The 22111-nt window shown below is 34.4% G+C and overlaps 1 long non-coding RNA gene across 5 annotated transcripts in view; it reads left to right on the plus strand.

The window, feature by feature from the left end:
• The first annotated feature begins 10567 nt into the window (after positions 1 to 10567).
• The window catches only part of LOC126816734 (uncharacterized), a 116088-nt gene continuing 104544 nt past the window's right edge, over positions 10568 to 22111 (plus strand). Inside the window, exons 1-4 of one of the 5 annotated variants that reach the window (XR_007678537.2) lie at positions 10568 to 14376; positions 15028 to 15095; positions 17026 to 17087; positions 18010 to 18510. This is a non-coding gene — a long non-coding RNA (uncharacterized LOC126816734). The other 4 variants (XR_008787412.1, XR_008787415.1, XR_008787413.1 and 1 more) reach the window with 4 other exon arrangements.

The raw sequence follows: 22111 nt of genomic DNA on the forward strand, positions 1-22111 counted from the left end.
AGCATAAAACACAAGTATAGTCTAATATAAAACAAAAGTATAGCCTAGTATAAAACACACGTATAGCCAAGTATAAAACCTAGTTTAAATCACAAGTATAGCCTAAAACCTAAGTGTTTTAACATTTCGCGAATAAAGAAGTCCTTAAGTTAGGGATATGCTCATTTTTTGTTCTTAAAGTTCACATATTTTTAAAAATATGACGAGTCAATGCAATATTTTCCCGTCTTCATTAGCCCAGTCTGTGCAGAAAAGTAGAACATTAAACCCCATTTCATTTCATCTCATGCAATAATTCATCTCTCCACTTGAAACACGTATTGTTTCTGTAAGTGTTTTTATTACTATTATTTTTGTGTTAACGTGGATGTGGTTGGCCTGGGAGCCACGGTGGCTAGGTGGTTAGGACGCTGGCTCGCTAGCCTGGAGGTCGGATGTTCGATCCCTGCATTAGCCGAGAAAGTTCATCCAGATTTTCCGACGTGGTTTCCCCTTGTCAGTGGCCTGACAAGGACAGCTGTCTAGTCCTTCGGATGAGACGAAAAACCGAGGTCCTGTGTATACATGGGAATGCACGTAAAAAATCCCTTGGCAGTTGGAATTCGATATAAGAGTAGGCGATAGTGCCGCTGCCCGGGCAAAATTTCTCTCATAGCACACTGTATGGCGTATGCCCGTCTTCATTAGCCCAGTATAGGAGCAGAACAGTACGACGTTAAACCCCATTTCATTTCATTTCAATTTCATGGCCTCTGTGTGTCTATTTATTAAATATAAATTAGGCCATTTTTGACGAACAGGAAGTGTTACGGGGTTTCAATTTTGGATTCTATGTTCGCATACCATATCTAAAATTCGGAAGTTCGTTCGAATAAAATTAGCATCATAGATTTGCGAAAGTTTTCTTCATCATTTCTTCGACATTCAAGATGGCATATCTTCGTCACAATGTGAAGTATCAAGCTGAAACTCGGTAGGAATAAGGAACACATCGATGCCTTCAAAATGACATGTTAACAAATTTTGTGACGGCTCCCGAGTTTTCCCGAACATGAATAGTTCTCTCTATTTTAAAAACAGACAAAAAATGATATATGGTGAAGTTAGCCCCACATATTATCTTTCATTTTCAAACACCTTGTTCGATAACATTTTCAATCGTTTGCCCGCCATATTGGATTTTACAAAAAACATTCAAATCGATATTCAGCCGCCATTTTAAATCCGATTTTAGAAAACATTTTTTGTATTGAACCTACTCCAAATCGCAACAATTCTTGGGGAGCCTATTTTTGAATTTCAATTTTGTTTACATCCGGTTTAACTTTGAAGTTTGTTCGACTTTCACGATCTAGATGGTGACCTAATCTTTCCATGACCCTTCACCTTTGTATGTATGATGACCCTGATGTCTACTAACAATTAATATAAAAAAGTTCGGTCATGAAGTCTAACTACCGGTTTTACTAAGAGTTCATAATGATAGGTTTTTCCACTTTATTAGCTATCGGATGTTGCTCTTCTCAGTATGATCGAAACACGTATTGTTTTCGTAAGAGTTTTCATGTTTTCATATGGAAGCTTATTGTTAAGATTATTATTATTATTTTTGTGTGTGTGTGTGTTTCCTGCAAATCGGATTTCTCAGAATCTAATCATGGGATCTACTAACAATTAATATAAAAAAGTTCGGTCATGAAGTCTAACTACCGGTTTTACTAAGAGTTCATAATGATAGGTTTTTCCACTTTATTAGCTATCGGATGTTGCTCTTCTCAGTATGATCGAAACACGTATTGTTTTCGTAAGAGTTTTCATGTTTTCATATGGAAGATTATTGTTTCTGTTAAGATTATTATTATTATTTTTTTGTGTGTGTGTGTTTCCTGCAAATCGGATTTCTCAGAATCTAATCATGGGATCTTTCTGAAATTTTGACTTACCCCCCCCCCCCCCACGAAAAAAAAACTGCATGACATTGACAATGCATAGTCGTAATTTACTAATATTACGGGGGATCACGTGGCTAAGTGGGTAAGACGCTGGCCTGGAGGTCGGGTATTCAATCCCTGCATTGGCCGAGAAAGTTCATTCCGATTTTCCGGCGTGGTTTCCCCTTGTCAGTGAGGCAGGACGGAGGACCTGAAAAGGACAGCTGTCTAGTCGTTCGGATGGGACGAAAAAACGAGGTCTCGTGTACACATTGGCGTGCACGTAAAAGATCCCTTGGCAGTTGGAATTCGATATAAGAGTAGGCAATGCCCGTCTTCATTAGCCCAGGTTAGGAGCAGAACAGCAAGACGTTAAACCCCATTCCATTTCATTTACTAATTTTACTAATTCTTTTTTCTTTGAGTACCTTGACAAAAAACATTTTCATCTGCAATTTCCGATTTACGAATTTCGAAAATTCGTCGCTGGGACCCGGAAGTTGAGACCAACTTGACAACTTCTTTAATATTTGCACGATTTTATTGAATTTAAGAATGTGAGTAGATCTTATTGATGTGACGTGAAAGATGTCATTGGAAATCTTCTAACTTATACCCCCTTGGAGAAAATAAGGATCAAAGTTTTCAAAAATATCGACAAAGGTAAGTCAGATTGTCTTGATTTTTTTTCTGTACTAGCTAAGTAATTACTGATGTGTACACAAAATATGGAGTTTGTGGATCGAACTGAAAGTGCCACGATCTTGAAACGTGAAAAATCCCTAAGGCTTTTGTGATATTTTACTTACAGACATGAGAGTTATATATTCTGAATCCTTGAAGGAATGTCTAGAAAACGTTCAGAGCAGAATTTGGATTTAGGTCAACTGATGGTCACCATTTGGAATTGAATATGAAAAATAGTGAAAAATCTACATTAAAGGGCTTGTAAATACACACAATAAGCCGTAGTTTGTTGAATTCGTCTATTATTTCTGAAATTAATACATTTCTGGATAGCCTGGCTCAATCTCGAATTTTCGGTATTTGAATATTTGTAAATTTCGAATTTTCCTTTTGACGTTTTTCGTGGCGACAAAGTTGCTTACGAGTGAAAGATCCGCATTAATGGTTTGGAAATACTCGGAATAGGCCGTTGGTTCGTGAATTCGTCTCCTATTTCCGAAATTAATACATTTCTTGTTAGCCCCCTTTCCAAGAATGGGTGGTGGGTTTGGAATCAATATATTTTCATAATGATTTACGAATACGAAATAACCGAAATTTACTGAAGAAGAAATGAACTACATAGTTGTAACTTTTTGACTTTTTCATCTATTTTACTAATTTATTTTTCTTTGCGTACCTTAACACATTTACTTTAAGTCTGCTATTTCCGATTTTCAAATTTTGAATATTACGTCATTGACATCTCATCCCGGAAGTAAAACCAACATGTCAACTTCTTGAATATTAGTGCGATTTTCATAAACTTCGGAATGTAAGTAGATCTCGTGGATGCAACTTCAACAATATCATTAGAAATGTTTTAACTTATCTCCCCTTGAAGAAATTAAGGATCATTTTTTTTTTTAAAAATGGACAAAAAGTAGGTCAGATTGCCTTCAAAATTTATTTTTGTACTAGTTAAGAAATTACTGACTCGTATACACAAGTTTCAGTTATTTCCCTATATTTTTCAGATTATTTTTAGAATGCCTTCAAAATTTATTTTTGTACTAGTTAAGAAATTACTGATGCGTTTACATGGTATGGAGTTTGTTGATTTAACCGAAAGTGGCTTTTGACCTTTTACGTGTCGACAAAGTTGTTTACAATTTTTCGCTATTTTCCCGCTATTTTCGAGACCTTTTCATCCTTTTTCATTTCATTTTCTGATCCTCTCCGTTTTCTAAACGGCTTGATCCATTTTTCTGAAACTTCTGGAAAGGGAAATCAATCCGATTACAGCAGCACAAATCTCAGTTATTTTCCAGATTATTTTTTTGCCCGGGGGAAATATTTCTCGGTATATTTAGGATGATATCATCGCGACTTTTTGTACTAGTTAAGAAATTACTGATGCGTAGTTCGGAGAATTCGTCTCCAATTTCCAAAATGAATACATTTCTGGATAACCGGGATCAGGGTCGAAATTTTGGTATTTGAAAATTTCAAAAATTCTAATTTCGCTTTTGACCTTTTACGTACCGACCAAACTGTTTACAATTTCTCGCGATATTCTCGCCATTTTTTAGTTCTTTTCCGCCTTTTTCATTTCATTTTCTGATCCGCTCCGTTTTTAAACGGCTCGATCCATTTTTCTGAAACTTCTGGAACTGGAAGTCAATCCGATTACAGCAACACAAGTCTCAGTTATTTCCCAGATTATTTTTTTCGCCCGGGTGAAATATTTCTCGCTATATTTAGGACCGTTTTTAATAATTACTTTTTCTTGTTGAGATTCTTTATATAACCCATGATATGTGACAGGAAGCGAACGAGAATTTGTAAAAACGGGATATTTTACGCGGTTGAAATGTTTAGTACCGTTATACTTTAGTCAATAATACTTTCATTTTTTGGACAAAGTCAGAAACACCTGGTTGAAACATTTCCCTTTTTAACCCGGTCAGATTTTAGCCGATTTTGTTTGTATTAAATACCCGACTTTTTAAATATTAAAGTCACATTATTTAATTTATTTTTTTTTAAAAACTTCAGAAATTTGAGATCAGGTGAAATGTTGATCGCAAGCGATTATGTTGGACATTAGTTGCTTATTTTGAAATCGGTTAGTAACCAAACGTTATCTGCATCATATAAAATGTTAAACGGAAAGTTTTGCCAATTTGAAATGTTTCTTGTTATAACTCGGCACCTTTTTGGGCGATTTTAATAATTCTTTTTGTCTTTAACATTCTTGACAACATCAGTAACATCCGACGTGAAGTGATGCCTTGTTGAAATAGTTCTCGTTATAACTCAGTCAGTTGTTGGCCAATTTGTTTATTAAAGTGACACCATTCAATTTTTTTTTAAGGTGCAGAACTCTCAATTCAAGTCAAACGTTGATCGCAAACGATTAAGCTGGTTAGTGGGAGCTTATTTTTCAGGTTTTGTAAACATGGGTTGGTAATTAGAAAATTTTGCCCGGTTGAAAATTTTGCCCAGTTGATATGTTTACCCTGATAACCTAGTTGTTGACAAAATCTATAACATCTGATATGAAGTCATGTCTGTTTGTTATTACTTAGGCAGTTTTTGACCGATTTAATTCGTAACAAATAACGGCAATTTTTCCCCGGTTAAAATGTTTCTCGTTACACCTCAGCAATTTTTTGGCAGATTTTAAGTTTTACCTCAGCAAGTTTTTCATAAGATTATTATTATTAAGCTTTCATATCTCACATGAAAGCTTATTGTTGCTGTTAAGATTATTAAGCTTTCGTATTTCATTTGAAAGCTTATTACTTTTGTTAAAGTTATTATCATTATTATTATTTTTTGTGTGTGTTTCCTGCAAATCGGATTTCTTAGAATCTAACCATAGGATCTTTCTGAAACTTTGACCTACCAACTCCCCCCACCCCAAAGAAAAAGTGGGTGGTGCTTTTGATTAAATATAATTATTTTCGAAATGTTTTATGAATCCGAAATCACCGAATTTTACGAACGAAAAAAACTGACAATGCATTGTCGTAACTTGGTGGTTTTTTGACCTATTTGATTAATTCTTTTTTCTTTGAGTACCTCGAATAAAATCATTATCAACTGAAATTTCAGATTTTCGAATTTCGAAAATTCGTCGCTGTGATTTCGTCCCTGAAGTTGAGACCAACTTTACAACTTCTTTACTATTTGCACGATTTTCATGAAATTTGGAATGTGAGTAGATCTTACTAATGTGACTTTAAAGATGTCATTAGAAATTTCCTAAATTATCTCGCCTTGGAGAAATTGACGATAAAATTTTTCAATAAAATCGACAAAATATAGGTTAGATTGGCTTGAAATTTATTTCATGTACAAGCTAAGACATTACTGCTGCGTTCACAAAATATGAAGTTTATCGATCGAACCGGAAGTGCCACCATCTTGAAACGTGAAAAATCCCTAAGGCTCTTGCCATATTTTACTTACAGACATGGGAGTTATATTTTCTGAATGCATGAAATGAAATGAAATGGACGTCCTACTGTTTTGCTCCGAACTGGGCTAATGAAGACGGGCATATGCCATGCAGTGTGCAATGAGGGAAATTTTGCCCGGACAGCGGCACTACGGCCTACTCTTATATCGAATTCCAACTGCTACGTGATCCCCCTGAATCCATGAAGAAATTCCTAAAAAAAAGGTTTAAAGAAGAATTATGATTAAGGTCAACTGACGGTCACCATTCTGAATTGAATATGAAAAATAGTAAAAAAATCTACATTAACAGGCTTGTAAATAAACACAATAGGATGTAGTATGTTCATTGCGCCCCCTATTTCTGAAATTAATACATTTTAGGATCGATTGGATCATGGTCGAATTTTTGGTATTTGAATATTTCAAAAATTTGAATTTCGTCTTTGACGTTTTTCGTGCCGACAAAGTTGTTTATGAGTAAAAAATTCCCATTAACGGCTTGAAAATAATTAAAATCGGCTGCCGTTTCGTGAATTCGTCTCCTATTTTCCAAATTAATAATTTCTAGTTAGCCTCCTTCCAAATATGGGTGGTGTCTTTTGAAATTAATATGTTTTCAAAACGTTTTACGAATCGGAAATCACAAAAATACTGATGATTAAACTGACCCACATAGCTGTAACTTTGTGACTATTTGATCTATTTTACTAATTCTTTTTTTTTTCGTGAATTCGTCTCCTATTTTCCAAATTAATAATTTCTAGTTAGCCTCCTTCCAAATATGGGTGGTGTCTTTGGAAATTAATATGTTTTCAAAACGTTTTACGAATCGGAAATCACAAAAATACTGATGATTAAACTGACCCACATAGCTGTAACTTTGTGACTATTTGATCTATTTTACTAATTCTTTTTTTTTTGAGTACCTTTAAACATTTACTTCAAACCTGTTATTTCCGATTTTTGAAATTCGAATATTACGTCATTGATATCTCATCCCGGAAGTAAAACCAACATGACAACTTTTGGGATATTAGTACGATTTTCATGAAATTTGGAATGTAAGTAGATCTGGTTGATCCAACTTCAACGATATCATTATAAATTTTCTACCTTGTAACCCCCCCCCCCCCCCTGGAGCAATTAAGGATTAGGTCTTTGATATAATCCATGACACGTGACGATGAATATGAAAGCTTTCATATATGCATATGGAACTAAATATAAAATATTTTTAACAAACAGGAAGTGTCTCAGATTGTTTCACAAACAGGAAGTGTTTAACGGATGAGACTAAAAATAATCGCAGATTGCAGATATCTCGGTTATTTCTCAACGGATCTTCTTCGGGTTTTCGTTTTTGAATTCTTTGGAGTAATCCCATATGGGCTCTGACAGAATGTTTTTTGAATTTCGGAAGTTCGCTCGATTAGTTGTAGCATCAAAGCTTTGCAAAAGTTTTCTTCATCATTTTTTCTGCATTCAAGATGGCGTATCACCATTACTTTTTTGAGATATCAAGCTGAAACTCGGTAGGAATAAGGAACACATCGATGCCTTCAAAATGGCATATCAACAAATTTCATGACGGCTTCCGGAAACCTCCGGAAATTTCCGAGTCCTCCGAGTTTTGAATTTCGATTTTGTTTACTTCCGGTTTCACTTTGAATTTTGTTCGACTTTTCACTTTCTAGATGGTGACCTCATAGAATTTTACGAACGAAAAAAACTAATAATGCATAGTCGTAACTTTTTCGGCTTTTTTTTATTACCTATTTTGCTAAAAAAAAATTCTTTGAGTACCTTGAGGAAACTCATTTTCACCAGCAATTTCCGATTTTCGAATTTGAAAATTCGTCGCTGTGATTTCAACAGGGAAGTTGAGACGAACTTGACAACTTCTTTCATACTTGCAAGATTTTCGTGAAATTTGGAATATAAGTAGATCGTACTAATGTGACTTGAAAGATGTCATTAGAAATTTTTTAACTTATCCCATCTTGGATAAATTAAGGATCAAAATAAAAAGAATCAACAAAATATAGGTCAGATTGCCTTGAATTTTCGTTTTTTGTACTAGCTAAGGAATTACTGATGCGTACACAAAATATGAAGTCAATCGATTGAACCATCCTGAAACGTGAAAAATCCCTAAGGCTTTTGTGGTATTTTACTTACAGACATGGCAGTTACAATTTCTGAATCCTTGAAGTAATGCCTAAAAAACGTTCTGAGCAGAATTTTGATTTAGGTCAACTGATGGCCACCATTTTGAATTGACTATGAAAAATATTGAACAATCTAAATTGACGGGCTTGTAAAGGAACACAATAGGCCGTAGTTTGTTGAATTGAATCCTGAAATTAATACATTTCTGGGTAGCCCGGCTCATGATCGAATTTTTGTAATTTGGATATTTCAAAATTTCGAATTTCGCCTCTGATGTTTTTCATGCCGACAAAGTTGTTTACGAGTGAAGAATTCCCATTAATGGCTTGAAAATAATCGAAATTGGCCGTTATTTCGTGAATTCGTCTCCTGTTTCCGAAAATAATACATTTCTGATAAGTATACTTTCTAGAATGGGTAGTGGCTTTGGGATCCAATATATTTTAAACACGTTTTACGAATCCGAAATCTCCAAAATTTACTGATGAAAAAATGACCTACATAGCTGTAACTTCGTGACTGTTTGTTCTATTTTACTAATTCGTTTTCCTTGAATCTGCTATTTCCGATTTTCGAAATTCGAATATTACGTCTTGGACATCTCATCCCGGAAGTAAAACCAACATGACAATTTCTTGAATAGTTGTACGATTTTCATGAAATTAGGAACGTAAGTAGATCTTGTTGATCCAACTTCAACGATATCATTATAAACTTTCTACCTTGTAACCCCCCCCCCCCTGGAGCAATTAAGGATCAAATTGTTAAAATAAAAATCGGCAAAAAGTAGGTCAGATTGCCTTCAAAATTCATTTTTGAACTAGTTAAGAAATTATTGGTGCTTAAACATAATATGAAGTTTGCGAAGTGGCACCATCTTGAAACGTGACAATCCCTTAGGCTTTTGCAATATTTTTTTTACGGACATCGGATTTACATTTTCTGTATCCTTGAAGGAATGCCTAAAAACGTTCAGGGCAGAATATTGATTTAGGTCAACTGGGGAGCACCATTTTGAATTGAATATGAAAAAAGTGAACAATCCACGTTAACGGGCGCAAACATAAACACAATGGACCGTAGTTTGGAGAATTCTTTTACTATTACCGAAATCAATACATTTCTTGATAGTCGGGATAATGGTCGAATTCGTGGTATTTGACAATTTCAAAATTGTGAATTTCGCCTTTGACCTTTTACGTGCCGACCAAGTTGTTAACAATTTTTCAATATTTTCCCACCATTTTTGAGTTCTTTACCGCCTTTTTCATTTTATTTTCTGATCCGCCCCGTTTTTAATCGGCTTGATCCATTTTTCGGAAACTTCTGGAACGGGAAATCAATCTTATTACAGCAATACAGGTCTCAGTTATTTCTCTTCATTTTTCAGATTATTTTGTTGCCCGGGTGAAATGTTTTTCGCTATATTCAGGCTGATAACTTCGCAAATTTTTGACCGATTTTAATAATTATTTCTTCTTGTTGAGATTCTTTATATAACACATGACATGTGACAGGAAGTGATCGTGAATATGTAAAAACGGGAATTTTTACCCGGATGAAATGTTTAGTACCGTTATACTTTAGTAATTAACACTTTCATCTTTTTGACAAGTGATGCCTGGTTGAAACATTTCCTGTTTTAACTCAGATTTTGTCCGATTTCGTTTTTTATTAAAGTCACATTATTCAATTTAATTTTTTTTTTAAAATCTGCAGAAATTTAAAATCAGGTCAAATGTTGATCGATAACGATTGAGTTGGACATTAGTTGCTTATAACTCGGCGCCTTTAATAATTCCTTTTTGTTTTAAACATTCTTGACAACATCAGTAACATCCTACATGAAGTGATGCCTTGTTGAAATATTTCTCGTAATAACTAAGTCAGTTGTTGTCCGATTTGTTTATTAAAGTGACACCATTCAATTCATTTTTTATCTAAAAAAATTCAAGTCAAACGTTGATCGCTAACGATTGAATGGTTCAGTGGGAGCTTATTTTTCAAGTTTTGTAAAAAAAATCGTTTGGTATTCAAAGGTACTGTGCAAATTAAACTGTTAAAACAGAAAATATTGCCCGGTTGAAATGTTTACGCTGATAACCTAGTTAAAAATTCTGTTCAATAAATCTGATATGATGTGATACCTGATTGTTTTTACTTTGGCAGTTTTTGACCAATTTAATTCGTAACAAATAACAGCAAATTTTTCCCGGTTTTTTTTAAACAATATTTTTATTCATTAAATGTGAATTTGGACTGGGGAACAGGCTATGCTTATGTGTAACCCCTCTCTCTGATTTAGATATATGTACACATTATAAATATCTGCATACATAATTACATAAATATAGAGCATATATGATACATCATGGATAATATAGAGACTTAGATGATTATACAGAGTGCAGAGCTTGGAATGACTTAAGAGTTGTTTATGGAGATTTAAATCTTTTTTGATAAGAAATTAAATTGTTGGACTTTGTGGAAAATAAGTGTTTTTATCTTTGGACTAAGTTTTGTTGACCCATACAACAGACAACTGGTTGTTTTATGATTATGTTGAAGGTTATGGATTGTACGTTTTCTTGCATCTGAATATAAGTGGCATACGAGTAAATAGTGTTCGGTATCTTCGAATTTGTGACCACAGAGGCAAGCAGGGCTATCATCGACGTGTCTGAGGAATTTATGGCCTTGTAGGTTCGAGCAGCATAATCTTAGTTTACAGTGGATTATTTGTAATTTTCGTATCCCTGTATAGTAATATGATGGCACGATGATATCTAATTTATTTAGTGAATTTCCAAAGATAGCAAGGGATCGAGAGTTTCTAATTTCAACGTTAAGTTTATTCCATTCTCGTATACTGGAAGGGATGAAGGACTCGGAGAAAATTTCGGTTCTGCATCTGGTTTCCTTTAGTTTATCTTTGTTTCTAAGGGTATAATTGATAGGGCTAGAGGACAGTTCTAATAGGTCAGTGAGATATGATGGAACGAGGTTGTTGGTAATTTTGTATATTAATTTTAATTTATGACGTCGACGTCTTTCCGAGAGTGGAACAAACCCAGTCTCCTTATAGAGTAAGTACCTCTTACCGCCCCACGGATAATGCGCAGTGCATCTAATTGTAGGGATTCTAGTTTGTTAGCTAAATAATCACTGCACCCATCCCAGATAATGTCGGCATAATCAAAGTGTGGAAGGATAAAGGAAGAGTATATTATGTTTAAAGATTTTTTATTTAATCGATATTTTAGAGAACAAGGCAATTTACTAGTTTGGATACTTTGTTTACAATGCTATCTATATGATTATTCCATTTACAGTTAGTTTGAAAGATTAGACCTAGATGTTTATGTTCACTTACTTCTTTGATTTGTACCTGGTTCATACAATGGTGGGTTAACTTTATGGGGTTTAGTAGTAATAGTCAGTGTCTCTGTTTTTAGGGGGTTAAAATTTACCAGCCATGTCTCAGCCCAATTTCTGATTTGATTTAAGTCATCGTTAATGGTAGCAGCACTTGCCTCTGGGTCTTCAATTTTTAAGCATAAAGAGGTATCGTCAGCAAATAATCTAATGTTTGAATTTATATTGTTCACAATATCATTTATGTATATTAAGAATAAAAGAGGGCATAGTACAGATTCCTGTGGAACACCAGCAGGGATGCTTCTGGGGTCCGGGGAGGTGCCACTGATGGTTACACATTGTTGTCTATATTTTAAATAATCTACGAACCAGAGCAGTAGTTCTCCTCGAACCCCCGCAGCATCCAGCTTGTGACAGAGTCCGGCATGCCAAACCCTGTCAAAGGCCTTGCTGATGTCACAGAAGACTATTCTAGTATATTGATGTTGGTCATTGGCTCGACAGAAGAAGTGTGTTAGGTCGATTAGTTGAAATATGGTAGAATCACCAGGAAGAAAGCCACTCTGGACAGGTGTTAGTATTGAGTTATCTCTAAGGAAGTTAAAGACATGTTTGTGGATGATTTTTTCAAAAATTTTGACTATTATACTTAAGAGGGAGATTGGTCTTTAATTACTACAATCGTTTGGAGAGCCTTTTTTGAATATAGCGACCACGTTTGCAAATTTCCAAATGTTTGGTACAATGTGTAGATCTAATGATAGTTTAAAAAGTTGGCAAAGTGAATGACTGATTTCTTTTGAGATGTATTTTAGAATTCTCGCGTTTATTTCGTCGGGTCCTGAGGCTTTTGTAATATCTAGGCTGTCTATTATGTCTTTAACTTTCTCTGAATTTGGTACAATCTTATCGATGCTGTTAGGGTTCATAACAAGCAGTGGTAGAGTTTATTAGTGTTATCTAGTTGTGATTGTTTGATAAAGAATGAGGTTAAAGCATTTGCTTTTTCGGATTGAGTAAACACAGTGTTACTGTTAAGGGCGGAGGTTCGTTTGTAGAAGCAGCGTGTGTTTTAGTATATGAATTAATAAGTTTCCACCAGGTTTTTGTTCCAAAGTTTTCTGTGTCACTAATTTGTTTGTCTATTTTGTCAAAGTAATCATTTTTGCTTTTTCTAATTAAGTCTATGTAGTCATTTCTAATTTTCCTGAAATTTTGCCAATCAGAGTCTGAATTCCTATTTACCGCTTTTTTGTGTAATCTATTTTTTTTCTTTTTCGTACGTCTTATTGCGCCATTCATCCAGGGTTTGTCATGTTGCCTAATAGTCACTATTTTGCATGGTATATTTGCTTTTGCTATATTGATCAATGAGCTTGTAAATTGAACACACGATGCTTCTACATTTGAACTATTGATAAGATTGTACCATTTAGTAGCTATAACGTCGTTTTTTATGCCCCCAAAGTCTGCGTTTTCGTAATTCCATACCGTTCGCTTGAAGCTGTGTTGTTTTTTGTACGTTAAATGCCAATTTGCAATACACCATTTTCAGTTGTTCGTAATATAGAGTTGGTTAATATCAAGTCTATTAAAGAAGTGTGGTTTTTGCTGGAATAATGGGTAGGTTTATTTATCAGCTGGGTAAGGGGTAATATATTTATAGCATCGTGAATAAAACTTTTAGATTTTTTTTAACATATAAATATTGAAGTCACCTAAAATTATGCATTTGTCGAAGGGGTCGGTTATAGCGTTTTGAAGAGAGTTAAATATCTGTTGGTTTGTACTAGAAGTTGATGAGGGTGGTCTATAATAATTGCCAAGTAAACATTTGTGGTTGTTACAATTTACTTCTATCCATATAGACTCTATTTCACTGTTTTCTAGATCTGCCCTGCGTTTGAACGATATGGAATTACGAACGTAAATAATAAGTCCTTCCCCATGATTATTTCTGTCTTTCATAATAGGTGGGTAGTAAGAAGTTAAAGAAATTGGTTCAGATGTGGTATTTCTATCGAGCCAGGTTTCACTAATTGTTATGATGTCAAAATGTCTTAGTTCTACAGCTATTAAGACAATTTTGTTTTTGAGGCTCCTTACATTCAGATTAACAATTGAAAGTTGATTATGTATTAATGAGACGGGTCCTGGATTTAGTTCGATGTCTCCTGACAATAGTAACAACGTGTATATTATAAGGGTAATTGAGAGCAAAGCATTTGCACTAAGTGTTACATGTGTAAGCTTCCTATTAGGAAAATTATTGAACTTATGCTTATATAGTGATTCAGATGATGGGTCTTCAAAAGATAGCCCTGAGATTTGACAGTATTGCAGGTGTTTGTTTAGACGTACGTGGTATTGGTTGCTTGTCGTAAATATAGTTGTTTCCAAGGGTATGGTATATAGGGAATTGACAGTTTTCTTCAGTTCAGAAAGTATTTTATGTATCAAACTAATATGTTTAAATATATAATTGATAAAATCAAATAAACGTAAATACAAGTCGTAAATAAAGGTGTAAAACAATACAACATATGTACATGTACGGGTATATATACATGGATGCGAATAGAAAGGGTGAATGGTTCAGGTTTCTACATTGTTCAGTGAGATGTGTTATGGAAGATGGTTATGCGTCTAGATAAGCAAGTCTACTTGATCAGCATCCCGCATGAAATTGACAGTATGCCACCCACGCTGTATGGTTAATATGGGTCAACATTGTTTGAAGGGGGACATGGTTTACTGTTCTGGAGTGAGTAAAATAACTGTTTCTTATCTAAGTGGCGCTAATGCACTTTCGTACACCTAATGTTTTGTGTATGACAGATGGAGTTATAACTCTTTCATGTGTGCATATTTTACTTACCTCTTGTTCTTCCATGTTCAATGGCCTACTTTAATAGTACTTACCTTGGAAACAGAATAGCCTATGAGTATGGGATTATGATGAATGAGAAAAACGTAGGTATAGTATTGAATAGATCTTATTATTTTTGGTGCCATTGCCGTCTATCGGCAATTTAAATTTATAAATTTGTATTTATATAAATGAATTTAGGACCAGCGTGACATAGGCCAATTGTTGTGAGCCTTTTGGTATATATACATGTGTGTAGGGTGGGAGAAATAGGTGTGTAATATTGGATTATGTAAGGATTGGCATACTGTAGTGAATATGTGATAAAACATGAATTTTGCCCATTTTAAGTTTGATAGCAATATGAACAATATAAAATATGAGCAAAATAAAAAATAAACTAGTATTCTAATAAACTGTTGGCAGATCGATCCATAGACACTGACAGTCATTAAGATTTATTTCATAGTAGGGTGTAATAAGAATGATTTCGAAAGGCCTTAATTATGTTATAACTTTAACTTGAATTTGAATTTTATTTTGTAGGTTGAAAATGTTAATGCATCTTTAGTCCCTATGGATTTATCAGAGGAGGAAGGAAGTCTAAAGTACAGGTAGGAGACACATTTACAAATTACATATTTGGGAGGGCTAAAAATCCTTCGAACTGGGTGAGAAGTAAGATCCTTTTGTAACATTTGATTTTAGATATTGGTTTGTTTGTTATGTGACAGGCTGCACAGAGAATATTCCCTATTCATCTAACAACAATACACTAATATCTACTTAATTGTCACCCAAGACCAAGAACTTTAGTTTCTTTAGTCAGTATATAATACATTATTTACTGGTGACATATATGGGGCATCTTCCATCACAAAATTGCATATATAGAGAGAGATAAATAATGGATATTATTCAATACAAGCTTAAAAAGTTCAAATTTCTAACTTCATCTACATATTCAACATTTGGTATGATAAGGGGTTGATTTGTGGCAACAAAGTTTGATTGTCTTGCATAGACTTATTTCAACTTTAAGTTAAGGGGATTTTAGGGTCATAATAAGAGCACTTTAATACTCCATTTTTGTAACAAAAAGTGAACTTTTGGATTGATTCTTGGTTTTAGAGAATAAGCTTCAACATATAAAATATCAATTTGACATTATCACTTAGAGACATTATCACTTATTTCATAGTAAGGCGTAGTTAAAAATTATTTGGTAACATTTGATTTCAGACATTGATTTGTTTGTTGTGTGACAGGCTGCACAAGGAATATTTCCTATTCATCTAACAACAATACACTAATATCTACTTAATTGTCACTAAAGTCAAAGAACTTTAGTTCCTTTAGTCAGTATAATACATTATCGAGATAAATATTGGGTATTATTCAATAGTGATGCATGTATTTAAACAGTTCAAATTTCTAACTTAATCTACATATTCAACAGTTGGTATGATTAGGGTTGATTTGTGACAACAAAGTTCGATTGTCTTGCATAGACGTATTTCAACTTGATGTTGTGGGGAGTCAAGAGTAATATTACAACACATTTCTACCTTTGACCAGATGTCAAAGACACAATTTTGGCATTTCTGTCTTGTTAATATAGTAGTACTGGTCAATCGCTGATTAAGGGCGCTGTGCATGGAGATTATAGTATGAGGCTTAATTTGCATTTTATTTAATAGGCTGAAGATGTCAGCATCTCTTAATCGCTGCGGTTTTATCTGGCCGAAGGTGAAAGATTAAATACAGATAGAAACACATTGCATATGATATACAGCAATTATATTTTTGTAGGGCTAGATACTCTTTGACCTGTGTTACAAGGATTTTAAGCATTGGCTAGAATGTTGGTTTTGAAAAACTGTTTATCATTGTTATTTTAAGACATTGTCATTTATTTCCTGCTGGCCTAACATTGTTGGTCAAAGGTTATACTTCATTGTAATACAAGTCAAACAAGTTTAGCTCCTCCAAATAAAATGGAAACATTATTTTGTGGTGACATATATGATACATCTTCCTTTAGGAATTTGCACATAGATAAGTAGTGGGTACTAGTCAAAGCTTGAGCTCTTAAAATTTCAAGGTTGATATACATATGCAATAAATTCTACAATTATTAGAGGCTGTTTTCTATCAACTTGTTAGACAGGATTATTCTGAGCTGTTTCATGTACAAGAGCTTAAACTATTTGATTTCCTAAAACTTATGTGCATTTGCAACAGTTAGTAGGTTAAGGGTATTATGACTATGTATCATCAAAATAGGGCTATCTACTGAAGTAGAATTCAGTCTAAGGCACCATGGGGCTTTAGACATTAGATAGAAGACACCTAGTTTAAGCAGTGTTTCATACATTAACCTATTTTGGGCTTTTCATGGCCAGGGCATTTTTTAGTTTCAAGAAGTTTATAATTTATTTTGATTTACATTTGCAATTTGTTAGACAGGCTTATTGGATATTTTTATTTATTTTTTTATGTTTTTTTAGGGATGATTTATATATGAAATAATCTATTTTGTAGGAAAATTTGTAAAGACACTGGTACAGTTACTGTTGTGGAAGTTTATTGAGCCATATCTTCAGGTGGGTCAGTGGTAATACCATTTGATATGTTAAACTGAAGAAGTTCCTCTGGAGTTGGTTTATAACCAGGAATCTCAGTTGCATTGAATATTCGTTTAGTTTGTCCATCAGAACCATCAGGTTTTCTGATTCGAATAAAGATTTTACCATCTCTGGTCCAACAAGAGTTGATGTGATTTGCCTTGTAAGATCTCCGTGCTATGTTGAAGACAAAAGCTCTGTACCTTGTAAGATCTTCATTAATGAATATATCATTTTTTACCCCGTTTACAACCTTTTTGCCCCTCATTATAACAACCTTGGTCTTGTAGCTAGATAGTCTTACTATAATACGTTTAGGTTGTCCCTTGTGGGCTTTTCGGACACGGTGGCTATTTTCGATGTCATGTGTTGTAATGTTTGGTATTATCTTCCTTAATACAGCCAAGGCTTCATTTTCAACATTTTCATCTGCAGTTTCTTTAATGCCACTGATGCGGATACAATTGCGCCTGCCATATTGTTCGAGATCATCGCAGCGGTCTTGTATGATACCATTCAGCTCAAAGGAAATTGATGCCAACTCAAGTTTTAATTCTGATATTTCTTTTTTAAGTGTGGTGGTGTGTTAGATTATTTCTTCTTGCAGAATAAGTTCCACCATGGGTCTGAAGGCATTTTGCACTTCTGGATTCTGAAAAGCTCTTACCAATTCAAGAGTTACAGCATTTACTGTATTCATGAATACATTGTCTGCGAGTGGGCTTGGTGGGGGCGGGGTGGATATGTCTTTGGTGTCAGTCATGGGTGTTGAACAGGCACTTATTGTATTTTCTTGATATTCTAGGCTGGTGTTATTGTCTGGATCAGCTGAGGGCAGGGTAGTGGAGGACATGAAACTTGTAATTTGGCTTTGCTGTGGTTGTGTTTTGCTTTTTTTCAGGTTGCTGTCCAGTATACCAGATGACAATAGGAGTTCTGTCTGGATTTGGAGTGGAGAACCTGTTTGTTTTCGTTTCCTACTGGCCTTGTCCCGCCTCGGGGTAGACATGGATTTTATGTTTTTTATATTTGCTGTTAAATAAACGTTATATACTGGAAAAAAACTTTCGTTTATTGGCCTGTTCATATACCGGATTACACAGTTATAAGGTTTAAAGACGCCGATGCCTTGTGTAAACAAAAATGGCTGCTCCAGTGTATGATTGCTGATGTTAGGTTATAGTATTTGTAGGTAATTCCCAATTCATCAACAGAAGATGAGATTATGTATCTTACTTATTTTAAGTTCATTGTAGTAGACTGTAGGATCATTTAGACAGCTTCATGATGTGTGTTATGTACATTTCTCACGAACAAGTGGACCTCTAACAAAAACACGTCTAGCTACTGTCGGCCATAATTAGAATATATGCCCGGTTGAAATGTTTCTCGTTATAACTCAGTAAGTTTTTTTGCCGATTTTAATTATTCTTTTACCTTTTTGAGATTCTTTATATATACCTTGACATGTGACAGGAAGTGATCGTGAATATGACAGCTTTCTGAAACTTTTACTTACCCCCCCCCCCCCCCGGTTCCGAGAATGGTTGTGACTTTTGAATGAATATATTTTCAAAACGTTTTAAGAAACAAAGTTGATTAAGAGTGAAAAAGTCCCATTAACGACTTGATAATAATCGAAATAGGCCGCCGTTTTGTGAATTGGTCTCCTATTTCCGAAATTAATACATTTCTGGTTAGCCTCCTTCCAAGGAAATCACCGAAATTTACTTATGAATAAATTGACCTACATAGCTGTAAATTTGTGACTTACTAATTCTTTTTTCTTTGAGAACCTTAAAACATTTACTTTAAATCTGCTATTTCCGATTTTCGAATTTCGAATAATACGTCATTGACATCTCATTCCGAAGTAAAACCAACATGCCAACTTTTTGGATATTAGTACGATTTTCATGAAATTGGGAATGTAAGCAGATCTGATTGATCCAACTTCAACGATGTCATTAGAAATTATCTCTCATTGGAGAAATTAAGGACAAATTTTCAAAAAAATCGACAAAATATAGGTCAGGTTGCCTTGGAAATTTTTTTGCGAACACAAAATATGAAGTCTATCGATCGAACAGGAAGTGCCACCATCTTGAAATTTATTTTTATACTAGTTAAGGAATTACCGATGCGTACATATAGTATGGAGTTTGTCGATTGAACTGGAAATGGCACCATCTCGAAACGTGACAATCCCTTAGGCTTTTGCAATATCTTACTTACAGACATCGGAGTTACATAATCTGAATCCTTGAAAGAATGCCTAAAAAACATTCTGAGCAGAATTTTGATTTCGGTCACTTAATGGTCACCATTATGAATTGAACATGAAAAACAGTAAAAACTCCACTTTAACGGACGTGAAAATAAACACCATAGACCGTAGTCTCCTATTTCCGACAATTTATGTCCTTAAATTTCAAAATTTACAAATTTGACCTAAATATTCGAACAGCAGAGGTCAGTCTGATTCCAAAAATATAAGTTTTATTCAAAGTTATCTCATTGAATTTTTCGATATAGCTAACAAAATTTAGTTTTCCGAACGTTTTCAAAACATTAGTATTTCGTTATTTAACATTCGTTCAGAATGTTTGTGGAACGTGACCCAGGAAAGTTTTGTGTCGTAACGCCAACGTTATTCACAAACGCTACAGGATACGTTAACTGAACATTAATATTAACGTTTTGAAAACATTAATGTTAACGTTTTGAAAACATTAATGTTATTTGACGTTAGTTTTGAATGTTTATCGGACGTAACCCAGGAAAGTTTTTTTGTCGTAAGGTCAACGTTATTTACAAACTTTACAAGAAACGTTAACTGAACATTAAGGTTAACGTTTTCAAAACATTAGTTATTTTGATATTTGACGTTAGTTTTGAGTGTTTGTCGGACGTACACCCAGGAAAGTTTTTTTGTCGTAAGGTAAACGTCATTTACAAACGTTACAAGATACGTTAACTGGACATTAAGGTTAACGTTTTCAAAACATTAGTTATGTTGTTATTTGACGTTAGTTTTGAATGTTTGTCGGACGTAACCCAGGAAAGTTTTTTTTTCTATCTGTCTGTTCAAAATGGTTTTAGAAAATGTTTCTGAAACGTTCCCGTAACACTACGTTCGCTTGACGTCAACTGGGAAAGCTATTTGACGTTAGTTTTGAATGTTTGTTGGACGTAACCCAGGAAAGTTTTTTTTTTCGTAAGGTCAACGTTATTTACAAACGTTAAAAGATACGTTAACTGAACATTAAGGTTAACGTTGTCAAAACATTGGTTATGTTGTTATTTGGCGTTAGTTTTGAATGTTTGTCGGACGTAACCCAGGAAAGTTTTTTCGTAAGGTCAACGTTATTTACAAACGTTAAAAGATACGTTAACTGAACATTAAGGTTAACGTTTTCAAAACATTTGTTATTTTGTTATTTGACGTTAGTTTTGAATGTTTGTCGGACGTAACCCAGGAAAGTTTTTTTGTCGCAAGGTTAACATTATTTACAAACGTTGCAATTTACGTTAACTGAACATTAAGGTTAACGTTTTCAAAACATTAGTTATTTTGTTATTTGACGTTAGTTTTGAATGTTTATCGGACGTAACCCAGGAAAGTTTTTTTTTGTCGTAAGGTCAACGTTAGTTATTTTATTATTTGACGTAAGTTTTTAATGTTTGTCCGGCGTGAGCCAGGAAAGTTTTTATGGGGTCAGCCCAACGTTATTTACAAACGTTACAGGATACGTTAACTAGACGTTAGTGTAAAGGTTCGTAGCACGAATTTCCGTAATCTTCTATCTGTCTGTTCAAAATGGTTTTAGAAAATGTTTCTGAACATAAAGGTTCGCTTGACGTCAACTGGGAAAGTTTTTTTGTCGTTCTCCCAACATTATAAAATACATTCCTGGCACGGATTTGAAATGTTTTCATAAAATACTCCCAAGACGTTATCTAAACCTCTTTTTTGGGGTTCGCTTTATGTTATGAGGAAGTTACCGGTAACGTCTATAATGTGTTAAAATTTACCCCCTTAACGTTCCGAATAACGTCAATAGCATGTGTTAAATTCCCCTCCTTAAACGTTCCTGATAACGTCTATATCAGGTGTTAAATTCTCCTAACTCAAACGTTACAGATAATCTCAGGAGAATGTGTTAAGTTCCTCCCCTTTACGGTTACAGATAACGTCTATAGCATGTGTTTTATTTCCCTCCTTTAACGTTACAGATAACGTCTAGCGTAGGTGTTAAAATCCTCTCGGTAAACGTTCCTTTAACGTCTAAAGCAGGTGTCCAATTCTCCCCCGGAAAACGTTATAGATAACCTCTACAGCATTTGAGAAATTCCTCTCCGTAAACGTTAACGTCTACGGCATGTGTTAAATTTTACCGCTTATACGTTCCCGATAACGTCAATAGCATGCGTGACACCCCCACCTCCTTAAACGTTCCCTATAACGTGATCGATAACGTCTATAGCTTGTGTTAAATACCCCCCCCCCATCCCCCAACGTTACCGATAACGTCAATAGCACGTCTTTAATCCCAACCCTAAAACGTTACCGATAACGTCTATAGCAGGTGTTCAATTCTCCCCCGGAAACATTCTTTATAGCGTCAATGGCATGTTCTAAATCCCCACCCTAATACGTTACCGATAACGTCAATAGCAGATTTTCAATTCTCCCCCTGAAAAGTTCCGTATATCATGCATTAAATTCTTCCCCCTAAACGTTACAGATAACGTCTAACTCATGAATATCCTCTAATTACATTTCTTCAAAGGTCAGCTTTAACCACGAAAGAATGGTTTAAAATCCTCTATAAAAATGATACCAATAAATTCTATCATCAAAAATATAAATATTACCCAGAATTTTTTTTAAAATTAAATTTAATAAGTAATGATAACAATAAACTGAAAAGTATAAATCAATATCACAGAAATCATATATCAATATTACAGAAACAGTAAATATTCCTACAGTATCACAG

This window comes from Patella vulgata, chromosome 3 (genome assembly GCF_932274485.2).
Source record: "Patella vulgata chromosome 3, xgPatVulg1.2, whole genome shotgun sequence".
NCBI classification, from domain to species: Eukaryota; Metazoa; Mollusca; class Gastropoda; family Patellidae; genus Patella; species Patella vulgata.